Source organism: Falco rusticolus, chromosome 6 (genome assembly GCF_015220075.1).
Source record: "Falco rusticolus isolate bFalRus1 chromosome 6, bFalRus1.pri, whole genome shotgun sequence".
NCBI classification, from domain to species: Eukaryota; Metazoa; Chordata; class Aves; order Falconiformes; family Falconidae; genus Falco; species Falco rusticolus.
Genome location: NC_051192.1, coordinates 32,003,708 through 32,016,452, shown reverse-complemented (window position 1 = coordinate 32,016,452; position 12,745 = coordinate 32,003,708). Strand labels below are relative to the sequence as shown.

Here is a 12,745-nt window from a genome sequence, read left to right as displayed (position 1 = left end):
TCTGAACATGCAGATGGTAAAACAATGGCTCTGGTATATTTGAAGCACTTAATATGTAAGTGCTTATTAACTAAGCTATAAGAATAACTTAGTTATTTTTTATTGGGGTTTTGTATTTGTATTGTTATTTTGTATTATAACAAAAAATATATTTTTTATTGCGTCTGGTATTTTTGTGTGTGAAAATTATTTTAATATTGATAACTACATTGCATTATTTTAAGAAATTCATAAACAGAAACTGGAAAGATGTGAAAAACAAACACTATTGAAGGGTAACATCTTTTTGTCTGTTTACCTACATATATGTATGTAACATACAATGTATTTGCTAACTACGTATGTTATCACTGTTGTGTTATAGAAGCATTCAAAGATCAGTTGACATAGACTACAAATGATGAGAAATTCTTTTATGTCTTAACATTAACAAATAGTGCTTGTGTGGCTATATTGTAAATGCACATTCATAATAAGCTTGTCCTGCCCAAACTTATCCAGAAATCTTTCTGTAGCAAAGGTGCAAGAAAGTAGAGTGCTGATGAACTTCCTCTGGTGCAGAAGGCATGAAGTGTGTTGGGCAAGGAAAAAAGCAAATTTATAGGCTAGTGGGTGCCATCCAAGTTAGGAAGTCTTAGTTAACAGTGAGCCAGGTGTGTATCAGAGATAAGAAAAGCCTCCGTTTTAAGAACCTACTCTTTTTTAGATGGTTTAATCTCCTCTAACTGGCACTTTCCAAAAATCCACACAGGAACTGGTCTGGACTGGTTTTCGGAGGTGATGTAAACAAAGAAGTTTCCTTAGAAATGCACAGAATTTTTGCCTAAGAAAGCCTCCTCTGTAAAGGTTAGACCACATAAAATCTGATGAGTGTCTCTCTGATGCACCAGTGCTGTGCTTAGTAATGGCAAGAGGAAGCAAGGAGGAAACTTATTTAAAATAGTGTGGATATATATACACCCTCCCTCACACAATTATATTCTTTTCTGTATATATTCTTTATATGTTCTTATAGTATTTTACAGGTCTAGTGCTAGCTTTCCAGTTCTGTGCTAATCAGGGTCATCTGGAGTGCCTAAGAACTGGTTCCCAAATACTTAATAAATCATGTTGTATGAAGATGAATTTTTTAGGGTATCAGTGGGTGAGCCAGGCAATAATGAACTTGGATCCATTAGCAAGGGATTCCAGTTAAGGTCTTTTCAAGCACAGTGTTATAAAAACACAAATGAAGTTGCAGCCTTGACCAAAACAGCCTCTTGTGTAACATTTCGTCTATACAGAAGTACATAGAACTTTAATGTTACAGAAATGATTACTAAGAAGTCATAAGATGACAGAAAAAAAGCATTCAGGTGTCATTAGTTAAGTCCCTTTATGCATATGCCTGATAATGCAGTCTTTAATTACACAACCATTTACTGAAGCACAGGACAAATATTTTTTTTCTATTTTTTGTTTTCATATTTAGATCCAAAAATGCATCTTGTACATAGGAGGAAAAATTACAAGAAAATATTCTGTCTGCCCTCAAGCTATAGTGTGGTAAAGGCATGAATCTTTAGGGACCTTTACTGTTATCTTCTAAAGCACCTCCAGGAAGCATGTGCAAATACAATCTTTTATTGTTTGCAATAGAAAAAAATCTAGAGGTAAAATGAATGCTTTTAATAGAAGGAAACATTCCAAACAAATTTCAGTCCTCCACCCCAAAATATGGGGACACTAGAGCTTTAAAAATAATTTAAATTATATTTTTGAATAGTCAAACCCCCTGAATCCAAGTCCCAAGATTTACATGGGAGTTCCATCCATAAGCCTCATTTTGAAAAGATTGTACCGAAATATGGGAAATAGCTATAACGAATGGAAATCCCAGACGGAAGTGGCTGAAATTACAAGAAAGATTCTTACATTATTAAGAGCCAGGCAAACCTGTGTCCCAAAATTTGCCTTTAATTAAATATTTTTACAAAATACAAGTAATAAACATAATTTCAATTGTTGTACTTACTCAAATTAATCTGAAAAAAAGAAATACTCTGAGAAATGATTCAACAAAGCATTTGCTAATGCTTAAGAGCACTGAAATTAAATTATTTCATGATTATGTGTACACACAAGCACAAATACACAACAAAATAGTTTTTTTCCAATTTGATATGTTTTTCCAATTTGATATTTGATGCATTAGTGCTTTCACAAGGGTCGATGACACACTGGACTGTGTGAGCTGGAGCCTGGCTAGTCAGTGGAGGTAAGGGATTAATTATCACCCTGTACTCAGCTCTCATTAGACCACGTCTATGCCTCCAGTTCTGGGCCTCCCAGTTAAGGAAAGACATCCATAAACTGTGGCAAGTTCAGTGTGGGGCCGCTGCAATGGTCACAGCTGAGGCAGTTGTCCCAGTGGGAGAGGCTGAGGGATGGGGCTGTCTCAGCCCGGGACAGCTGTCCTATGAGTTGGTCATTTTGTGACATACACAGACCTTGCAAGACTGAGCTGCTGCTGAGGGCTGTTTATGAAGTAGGTGTTCTAATTATTATTACTATTAGCATCAATGAATAAGAGGTAACTATGCAATACTATGGCAACAGGGAAGAACAATAATAAAATATATCGATAGAAGTATATACAAGTATACAATTTCTGTCTAATGGAAGGTCCAATGATAATTCAATTGGGCTAATAATTTCTGATTTTTATGGCAAACTCATATTAGCAGTGAAATGGATTGCCTTGCCTTTTTGGGAAATGTCTTGTATTACAACAGGCATTGTGAAGGAATGGGAAAAGGTTGATCTACCATATGGCTTTTCCCAAGTGCTCTTCACTAATACGTTGTCGCTGGATCGTTGGAGTGAGGGACAGAAGACAATGAGATGACAAAATGCTAGGTCATGCGTTAAATCACAGTGATTTTGACAGCTACTTGTGTGCCTCTGAATTAACACTAGCCTCTCTGGTCTTTTGCAGAAAGTGCCTCTGAATTCAGCCCATTTTGCCCAATAGGTTCCAGGCCCTTCAAAACTATTTCATTCACTATTCATAGCTCATATCGGTCCCTCTTACCCCTATTGACTTGTTAATAGGGCCGTACTGATAATGCAAATATTAAACACCACAGAATAAAGCCATCTCTATTTTAGCATATGGATAAATCATGAGATTATAAAGACAAATGTAATGTCCCCCCATAATTTAATTCACTGTAGCTGGAAGACAAGGTATTTGAGACAGCTAAATAGGCAAATAGTGCTGGACCATACAAATCCAGGGTATACTGGAAACCCACATAGGCTGAAAAAATTAGCAAGTTAAATGGCATATTTATGTTCGACACAGGGGCTGTCTACCCTGATTTCTGGAGGTATGGTTACAGATATACCTGAGTTAACTTTAAACTAGGAGTCTCCAATACAGCTGTCAAGTATCTACTTTGCTGTATGGGCTTACAGCAGCCCAGGGTGAAACCAGTACTGTGGGCAGTCTGACTGCCACCAGCAGCTGTCAAACCTAAATCTCAGTTCAGGTGGATGAGACACTGTCTGGCTACTGCAACTAAATCTAATTTAAAATTGTACAACATGTAACTCATGAAACATTGTCTCGCTGCTATGTAGGCATTTCCATTCAGTGTTGGAAGGGTTACATCCAGCACAGGGTTAGGTGCTGCAGCGAGCAGCATGTGCATGGCTGGTGCCAGCTGGGAAAGACTGGGCAAACTCAGTCAAGCCTCTTCCCCTGCACAGGTAATTGAGGTGGTTTATAATGAGTGCAGGTGCCTCCAGAGTTCATTAATTGCTGGCATTTCCTTAAGTTATTGTTTTGCACCTGGAAACCTGTACTACTCTCCAGATCAAGCCTTCCACCCTCCCTTTTTTTTTTTTTTCTTTAGTGTTCCTTCAAGAAGAATTAAGTTATAGCCATTCAAGGTTATTTTACTTCTGAATAAAATCATCTACACAGAAAGATTTAATGTTCTCTGACTAATGCACTCTAACTTCATTGTATTAGTTCATTTATCTTAACTTTCCTGAGTGTTGCTCTGTAGACAAGCACTTAGTCAGTTAGCTGGAGCAAACAATCTCTGCTTCATGCTTGCTGCACTCATCACCTAGCTTTATACTAAGCAGCAAACTTACTCGTCTGGAAACTATTTTTACTTCCCTTGGGTATGGAATTAGTGCCTCCTTATTACATCTTTTTGCACTTGCTTTTTTGGGGTGGGGATTGTGTCTGTCTCAAACACTTTTATGAAGAAAACTAAATGACATCCCCCTTCACTATGCCTTCCACTTGATACAAATCAAATATACCATTAGATATTGAAATTTGGAAAAATCTCTCTCATATATGCTATGTTTCTTGTTTTCGATTTTATGTGAAGTAGATAGCAATATCCTTATATGATTAAGTTCAGAATACATTGTTAAATTACCTTAAAATTTTCTATTATAAGCTCCTATTTCAGATTATTTATAAATTTACCGCACTCTAGTCACTGAGGATGAAATTTTTCATGCTCATCTTTTTGCCTCAGGCTGAATTTTCATTCAAAGTCATATAAAAATGTTTCAGCAATTTCCAAAATCTAGGTTAGTGAAAATTAGGTTGGGGTGTTGTATTTTTTCCAGTGCTAATAACAGTTCATTCTGAGCTTATGCTTTTCTGGCATTTGCAAGGAAGTCCAAGAAAATTTCTTTAAGTTTTGGCAAAATTTTAGCTTACACAATTGTCATAAAACTAGTTTTATGTTACTCTTCTTATTTTTTCTGGATGAATCCAGCGTGTTGCTAAAAACAGAAAACAGGTGATCTTTTAATTACAAAGTGTGTCATAGAGCAAATAAAATGGTTGAATTAAAACTGAATGAGCAGTTTTAGTTCCAGCATTTTTCAGCTGAAGAGTGCTTTATTTAGCGACTTTAAAAACATTTTTATGTGCTTTCTCTTTGTTTTTTTATGTGTGAAATAAAATCTTATTAACTTTAATTTGTTTCACAGAAACATGGCAGTATGGTCAGCCTGGCTTATTTCTAAAACCTAAGGCTTTCACCTAAGCACTGTGGGCTTGAAAAAGGGCACTTATTAAGCTCTTTACAAAGAAATAGATATCCAAGTGACTAAATCTGGAAAAGATCTGTAGCCAGTGAAGTATTTTCTATGACAGGGCTTTTAGGACTGCATAGGAAGCTGAACATAGAACAGTTAATATGCAAAAGAAAAATAATATTTAAGTTTGTCACATCAAAAGCTTCAGTGGACTTTGGTGGTCCTGCTGCACTGTGATTGAAATGTCAAAAATGGTCAGTCACCACAGCCCACAGCCCTGAAACATAAACCCTTTAATTTTTGGCAACATCTGACCTTCCCGGGTAAGGTTCCGTAAGAGGTAATATTAAATGTTACAATCTGAGTTTAGCAAGCACTGAGGCTGTGGGGATATCAATACACAGGACAGGGTTCTTGAACTAACCAGAGGTCGCCTTCAGCCTATCCCTAAGAAAAGAAAAATAGCTTATGCTTATGCCAGCCTGATCTCTGCTTATCCACATTCCAGGCCCCCTGCCCAGATACATCAAGTTACTTTTATTTCTCAAGAAGGAGCCAACTGATCTTTTCTCTATGTTTGTAGCTTGGAGTCCACACAAATATTTCCTTGCATTTTAGTGCTTTATACAATTTTGGCGCTGTGATTAGATTTGTCTTAGATTTTTCTCTCCACTTTAAGCTCTGCTCACACTCAGTACAGTTAGTATCATTCAAGGTTCATCTTGGGTTTTTTCCGAAGCATGAAATAGGGAAATGCTATGGAGAAACTAGAATAAAATAATTTTAAGAAACACAACTGTTTCCCTTAAACAAGTACAATGTTCTGTGGCTAAAAACAAGCCTTCTGATTGCCAGTCTGATCCTCATAGTTCAGCTATATTTTTTGGCATAAAGATGACAAGGGGGTTTGTTCAATGTGCAGAAGCTCGTGTTTCACTGCTGTTGACCATTACAGAGCTGTTGTGTGCAAAACTGTGCTATTGCCCCATCCAAAACTGACAACATGCTGGCTCAAAGTGTTTTGCACAGAGCCAGCAACTGCTAATAGAAATGCAAGATGTAAAAGCATGCTACAGTTTCTGCAAAAATAGTTAATCTAAGTTCTACAGGTATAGGGAGAGAGGAGACTGCTTTTCCTTGGTATGCTATAGATGCCCTAAAGCAACTGAGTGAGTCACAGTCTGTAATTCATTCAATAATACATTGCTGGTGCTGCTTCGTTCTTCACAGCCTGTTTTTTTAGTGTAAATTGGCTGTCCACATTCCTTAAAGGCTTTGAAAAATCTCCCTTCAGTCTCTTTCCACTGTATTGCTAATTGTTATCAAAAATAATTTACCTGTTATGACTGGAAATGTATTTGGATAATGCAAACACATGCAAGACATAATGAAATTACTGAATGATTGGAATGATTTTTCTTTAAGACATGGGCCTATTTTTTAATAAGGAAATATTTAACAAAGAAAAAAAAAATGCTTGCACCTCTGTGAAATGACATTTACTCCAAAGCTGGTAAAATGAATGTATACAAAAATATTACTATGCTTGTGTATAAAGCTCACAGTTGTCTTCTAGTTAGAGCTGTATTTTCTGCGGTTTCCTCGTTGACAGAAATGGGGGTATTGCAAACAAAATATTTTTTTCCCTGAAGTTGAAAAACTCTAGTCTTTTAGTAGTACAGGTTGGCAAGGAACATTTTTGTCTATTTAAATCATTAGGATGTGGAATACAACCATGCAGAAAAACACAGTCTGAAGGTTATGGTGGCAATAGAGTACATAAGGATTCATATTTTCCTGCTTCTAAGCTGGATGTGCCATCGGTTGTGTTTTGAACAGCTGCTCTTCCTGAAGTTACACTCTGATTAAAGGAGAGGTTCTCTTGTTAATCCATCCTGTGGCTGAAGTAACAGCTAAAAATAAAGAAAAAAGAACATGGAAAGTAATATGCTAGCCATTTTTTGTTAAGAATAGAAAGCAATGCTGTCAAGGTCTGAAAATAATTTCCTCTGTCAGAAATCTTAGTCAGGGTGCTTGCATAATGGGACCAAAACACATCCCACAGATTAGATTAAGGTTGCTGAATAATCATTTATTTTGCAAAAATATGGTCTAGTAACTGACGGTTTATTCAAGGAAAAATATTTCGCTTGGGTCTGGAATTAAATATCGACATTAGAAGGTCTGTACATCATCTAGTACCTGTGTCTCAGAGATAAAATCCATTATGTGAATTTACAAATATTTTTCCTCGATCACTTTGGTGAAATAATAAGTGTACATAATACCTCCAGATTACAGATTTATTGTTTGTTTGTTTAATTATTTCTAGTAATACATAGAGAGAAACCTGAAAAACAAGAAAAAACTGAGAGGAAGGAACCCCTTAAAGGTATGTATTCAGCATTTTATATTCTTTGTCTTTTTACTCGTGGTTCAAAACAGTCTAACCTATTGACTCTTAGACCCTTCCTGCAAATCCCAATTATGTTTAAGGATGGAGGAGTTGTGAAACCCAGCTGGAAGGAGAATGAGTATTTTAAAAGCACTTTGAATTCATCACTCTGCAGAAAGGCTAAAATTATATTCAGATATTAATTAATAAGTTTTTACTGTACTATTAACTTGCATAAATGATTCCCAGAGCATAAATAGGTGGTGGTGGGGGGTATTCTTCTTGAATAAATCCAAGCATAATATTTTTCTTTGGGAATATTTCGGAGCAAAATGTTATGAGTATATTATAACATACAAGCACAGTCCCTGGAGGCATTCTGCTTCAGAGTCCTGCCTTAGAAAACAGTTTTCCCCAGACTCCTTTCAGATACAGTAGGGAGAGGGTGTGAGAGAGGATTTAATAAGTTGCTGGTGGTGTATGCCAACAAAAACTTACAGATTGACTGGTTGAAGGAGTCAGAATCAGGATACTGCTTCCTTTCCACCCACAACTCATGGGTTAACGCTGGGCTCCAAGAGCCACCATCTAGTGTGCCTCTTGTGAGGGATTTTTTGGCAAAATGGAATTCTGTTGGAACATACCTACTTGTCAGAACACTTTAAGCTTTCTGAGAACATGTCATTTACATAAAAATGTGATTAATGAAGTCTCAGGCTTGAGGAAGAAACCCATTCTGGAAGGGTAAATAGGTCAATGGAAATAATAAATCACCCAAAAAGCAGAAGACCCAATATCCAGCCACAGCTGATTTATTTCAGACCAAGAACACAAGTCTCACAACCCAGGTGAACATGCACCTGCCTGAAATCTCTGCTTGACTAGGCCTTTCTAATGGTCTCTGATTGGAGCTTTACCATTTTATATAAATAATTCAAAATACAGAGTTAACAAGACTGACTCTAGAGGTTAATGGCAGGCACATTAAGTTCAGGTTTCTGTTAGAATGGATATTTATTACTAGAAAATGGAATGGTGGTAACAGGAGAAACTTTCTTCTGAAACCTGGAAAAATGACAGAGCAAAGACTAATGTCCCATCTTAAAACATGAATGTGTCATTAAGGCTTCTCCTGTTATGTTGTGGAAAGCTTGAGAAACTCTGATTTGGTTTGATAGAGCATCATTTGGACTTGATCTCAGAGTTCTTTTCTAACATAAATGATTCTGTGATTCTATGATTCTAATATTTAATGGTTTAAAAAGTTTTTTAGAACATGAAAAAATGATCCCAACCAATCTCAGATAGTCAATGAAGAGTAATGATTATACTGCCTTAACTTGCCGTAACTCCTACTAAGTCTACCTAAATGTATTGCTTAGTTTAGTTTAGCGAATTATTGCTACAATTGCTACTAAAACACTACTGTGTATAGAGATTGTTTGTATTCACAGTATTAATAAACATTTTTTTCAGGCTGTGCATTATATTTTAAACCTATGACTATGGAATCATTTCTTTCTGAGGCCCATTTCACTATAGCATGACTGGGAGACTCCAAAGTTTCACCACGTCCCTGTATTTTAGCCACTTATTTTCTACTTTAAATACATTCTCTTTTCAAGATTTAGATAACAGAGAGATGAAGGAACATCCTAGTCTAATTTCTAATCAACTTCTGTGATGAATTTTAGGAAAGTTACCTAATGAAACGGGGGATGCCTAGCAGTGTCTCGGTCACTTAAAAATAACTCAGTTATGTCAGGAGTTCATTTGCATGTATTTCACCACTATAGTGCTAAAAAAATGTGAGAGCCTGAACGTTCTCTACCTTTCTTCTTTTGCTTCCAGTTAGATATGGAATTTATGGTACTGTAGAATAACTTCTCCTTATTTTCTCATGTTTGTCAAAGGTAGTTTTACTAAACTTGGACAAAATCTCCACAGGAGTTAGGGTTGAAGCTAGCTTGCATTTTCACAACTGATTTTTCTGAAATGGTCTAAAATCTACATGCTTATTTCCCATTGTCTGGAAAACTGTCATGTAAAATCCTAAGAAAAGCGAATGAAAAAAGTTATGTGCATTAGTGGATAGCATAATACAGTTTCCACTGACATAATATTAGTTTTTACTTTGCACATACTAGGAATCTAATTATGGCCCTGAGATCATCATTGCCAGGGACTGATCTCAGCTAGTGTCCATTACAGTCTATCTGTATCCATTACCAGCTATCCGTATCCATTACTGGTTACCCATTTCAAGCCAGCTGGCAAGTGACAGGCGTGTCATTTCTGTATGTGATGCTCTTATGCTCCAGGATTGATTCCAGGGCTTTTATGAGCCTCTGCCTGATAGAATATGGGGTGGCCCAGGTGATGTCCTTTTTCTAGTGCAGGCAGCAGCAGTCACTGTGAGAGCTCTGCCTTAGTCCTTGACAGTTTTCTGAAAACGTCTCTTCAGGAATGGACAGACAATTTTAAGTGGTGATGTTACTGTAGTAAACAGCTAAGGCATGTTACTATGGCTTGGATGGTAAGGTGTGACTTGTTAGCCAGAGTAGTCTGCTCACACCCGTGTAGTATGTATGGTGTGTGCTGTGCACATATGCACGGGATAGCTCAGGAGTAACGCAGCTGGCCGTTTAGCCTCCTAAGGCTTATCATGGTAGAATTATTTTTTATTCTTAAAGTTTTTCCACAGTTTGTTTGTTCGTTTTTTAATACATATGAACACATTTCTTCTTTCTTAGTGACACATAAAGACAAACTGGAAAGACAAGAAAAACCTGAAAAAAAGGAAAGGCATGCAGGTAATGATTTAATGTCAGAATTTATTTTACATTTTGAGGTACCCCAGAACTAACTGTCTACTCAACTTCCATTTATGTATCCCCTTGATTAGAAAAAATGTTATAGAACTTTACAAATTAAAATCATGAGATCATATAAAGGTTTGCAGACATACAGACTGAGTAGCATTTTGTATTCCTTCTGCATGCTTGGGTTTTTTTTCCTGAGGAAGGGGGATAATTTATTTTATACTCTGGATTAGCATAATCTCCCAGTATTTCTGACACTCACAGTTAAGTATGGTTGCTAAGAGAATATGGTCATCCAGGAAAAACATCTGACAACCTTGTAATAAGGCAGGCCATGTAAAAAAAAAATGTTTTAAATACAATACTGAGTAGGGATGTTGCATAGGCATTGCATAGTAGGACTGATTCTTTAATTACTTGCCATAAATAGGTATGTAGCACTACTTAATCTTCCACAATTCTTACTTTCTTTTGAAACGCCAACACAAGGCAGGAGACTCCATAGCAATGCTCATGCATACTTTTTTGTGTTCTTAGTATAAAGTCATATGCTGGAGTCAAATAGGCAGCTAGTCCCTGTAGGGTATCTCAGGAGGTACGAACACATGTAAAAATCAGTTCTGTACACCCATGGACAAGCTACTGTGTAAACATTAATCACAAAAAACTAGTATATCAGAGCCCACACAGGAAGATATTCCAGACTACCCATCACTCAGTGACTCTTGCACAACTCAGGTGAATTCTGCAGCCTGAGCCAGAAATGTAGTCACTACAGTGTACTTTATTTCAATTTGTAAAGTGGAAATTAAAAGCAAACATGAAGCCCCAAAGAGCATTACTTATAATGCCATTGCAATTAGATTTGTAATTAATTATAGTGTTTAATCATTCATAGCTGGAAACAGTTAGTTGTTATGTGGAGTTCAGAAAATCCTTCAGAAATGAACCAAAGTAATAAACATAAACCATAATAAACCAGTAAACGACAGTATAAACAAAAAAACCAAAATGGACAAGTAAACAAAATAAATAAGCATGACTCTTCTTGACAAACTTCTTTCATGGGATTACAGTTGTGCCAGAAAGGCAAATCCTTCCCCAGCTGATGGCAAAGACCTCAAGGATGTTAAAGGAGTTTTTGAAAGTTCGAATCATATGTTTTGGCATCAACAGCAGAAAGCAGCAGATTAATTAATCTTTCTGGTTCTTTGCATGGGTAGTCATGGTGCCTAGTTGTGTTTCTTGATTTTTTTTCTCCTTTTTGTTACATAAAATGAAACATTTCTTTTTTTAATAACCATTACTGTTGGTTTTTATTTCTAGCTATTCACAAAGAGAAACCTGAAAAGCCACAAAAACATGAAAAGAAAACACCATCTAAAGGTAATACAGATTTATTATTAGATGTTGTACACTTTTACATTTTCAGTGCATATATAGTTTGGAAGATTGTGTAGAGGAGTATTTAAGTATAAAACTTTTAAAATCCACTCTGTACATTTTTTGGGTGCTCTCACTTTTGCTTGAGAAGATCTTTATCAGCCCCTGACTGAGGTCTTGCTCAGCATATATTTCTTGCTCGGTTCTCTTGTTCTGATGCACAGAGGTCATTATGAATCATTCTCATGCAGTTAAAGAAATAAGCCTATGACTATTATATTTGCATTCCATGATGTCTTTTCCTCCACAATGGGATTCAGTAATTTGTCTGCAAAGAAGACTTTCTCTTGTGTATTAGTTTTCAGTCTGATGCAGACCTAATGCAAGAGTGTTTACTGTCTCAATCTGGCTTTTCTATCACATCCAAAAATAGATTTTCATTTTCTTGCATTTTTTTTTTTTTTTTTTTTTGCAATAACATTTTCATCTCGATACATGATTTGTACTGTCCTCATGGCAGAAGTGGCTTTGGTTAAGGTTTGCATATCTACTAATTGGCATGTATATTCTGAAGAAATATCATGTAGGAGAGGTGGTTTTCAGTATTCTTTTGACTGATAATCCCATCTTTAGCCATGATTTGGACAGGGGGATTTAAAAATCCAGTTAGCTTGACTTGTTATGTACTTTTTTAAGACTGACATTTATTATTGCTTGGCATTTGAATGTTTTTTCTCTGAGGATTTTTTTTGGTTTGGTTTTGTTGTGTTTGGGGTTTTTTTACATGCATTATTTCTATAATGAAGTTAGGCTTCAGTCTTTGCCTCTTTTTACTTTTATTCAGTTAAATCTTGAAAAAAAGATATTTTTTAATTTATCTTAGTATCAGTCTGTTATCACATTCGGATTAATCTCATGATGATGGAACACATGAATTAACCAGGTTTAATTTGAATCTGTTTAGACAATATAGATTCAAACGTACAAATCAGTCTTTATTGAGCTCAGTTTTACTCTAAGAAAAAACATAAAGCAGAAAGTAGGAGTGAAGAAAGAGAAAAAGTGGAATGAAAACTTAAAGCCTTAAAAT

The 12,745-nt window shown here is 36.1% G+C and overlaps 1 long non-coding RNA gene across 1 annotated transcript; it reads left to right on the top strand.

Moving 5' to 3' along the window:
* The first annotated feature begins 7,385 nt into the window (after positions 1–7,385).
* Positions 7,386–11,666, top strand: LOC119149821. Its single transcript, XR_005104871.1, has 3 exons — positions 7,386–7,447; positions 10,204–10,263; positions 11,599–11,666. It is a non-coding gene; the product is annotated as an uncharacterized LOC119149821 (long non-coding RNA).
* Positions 11,667–12,745: the final 1,079 nt, after the last annotated feature.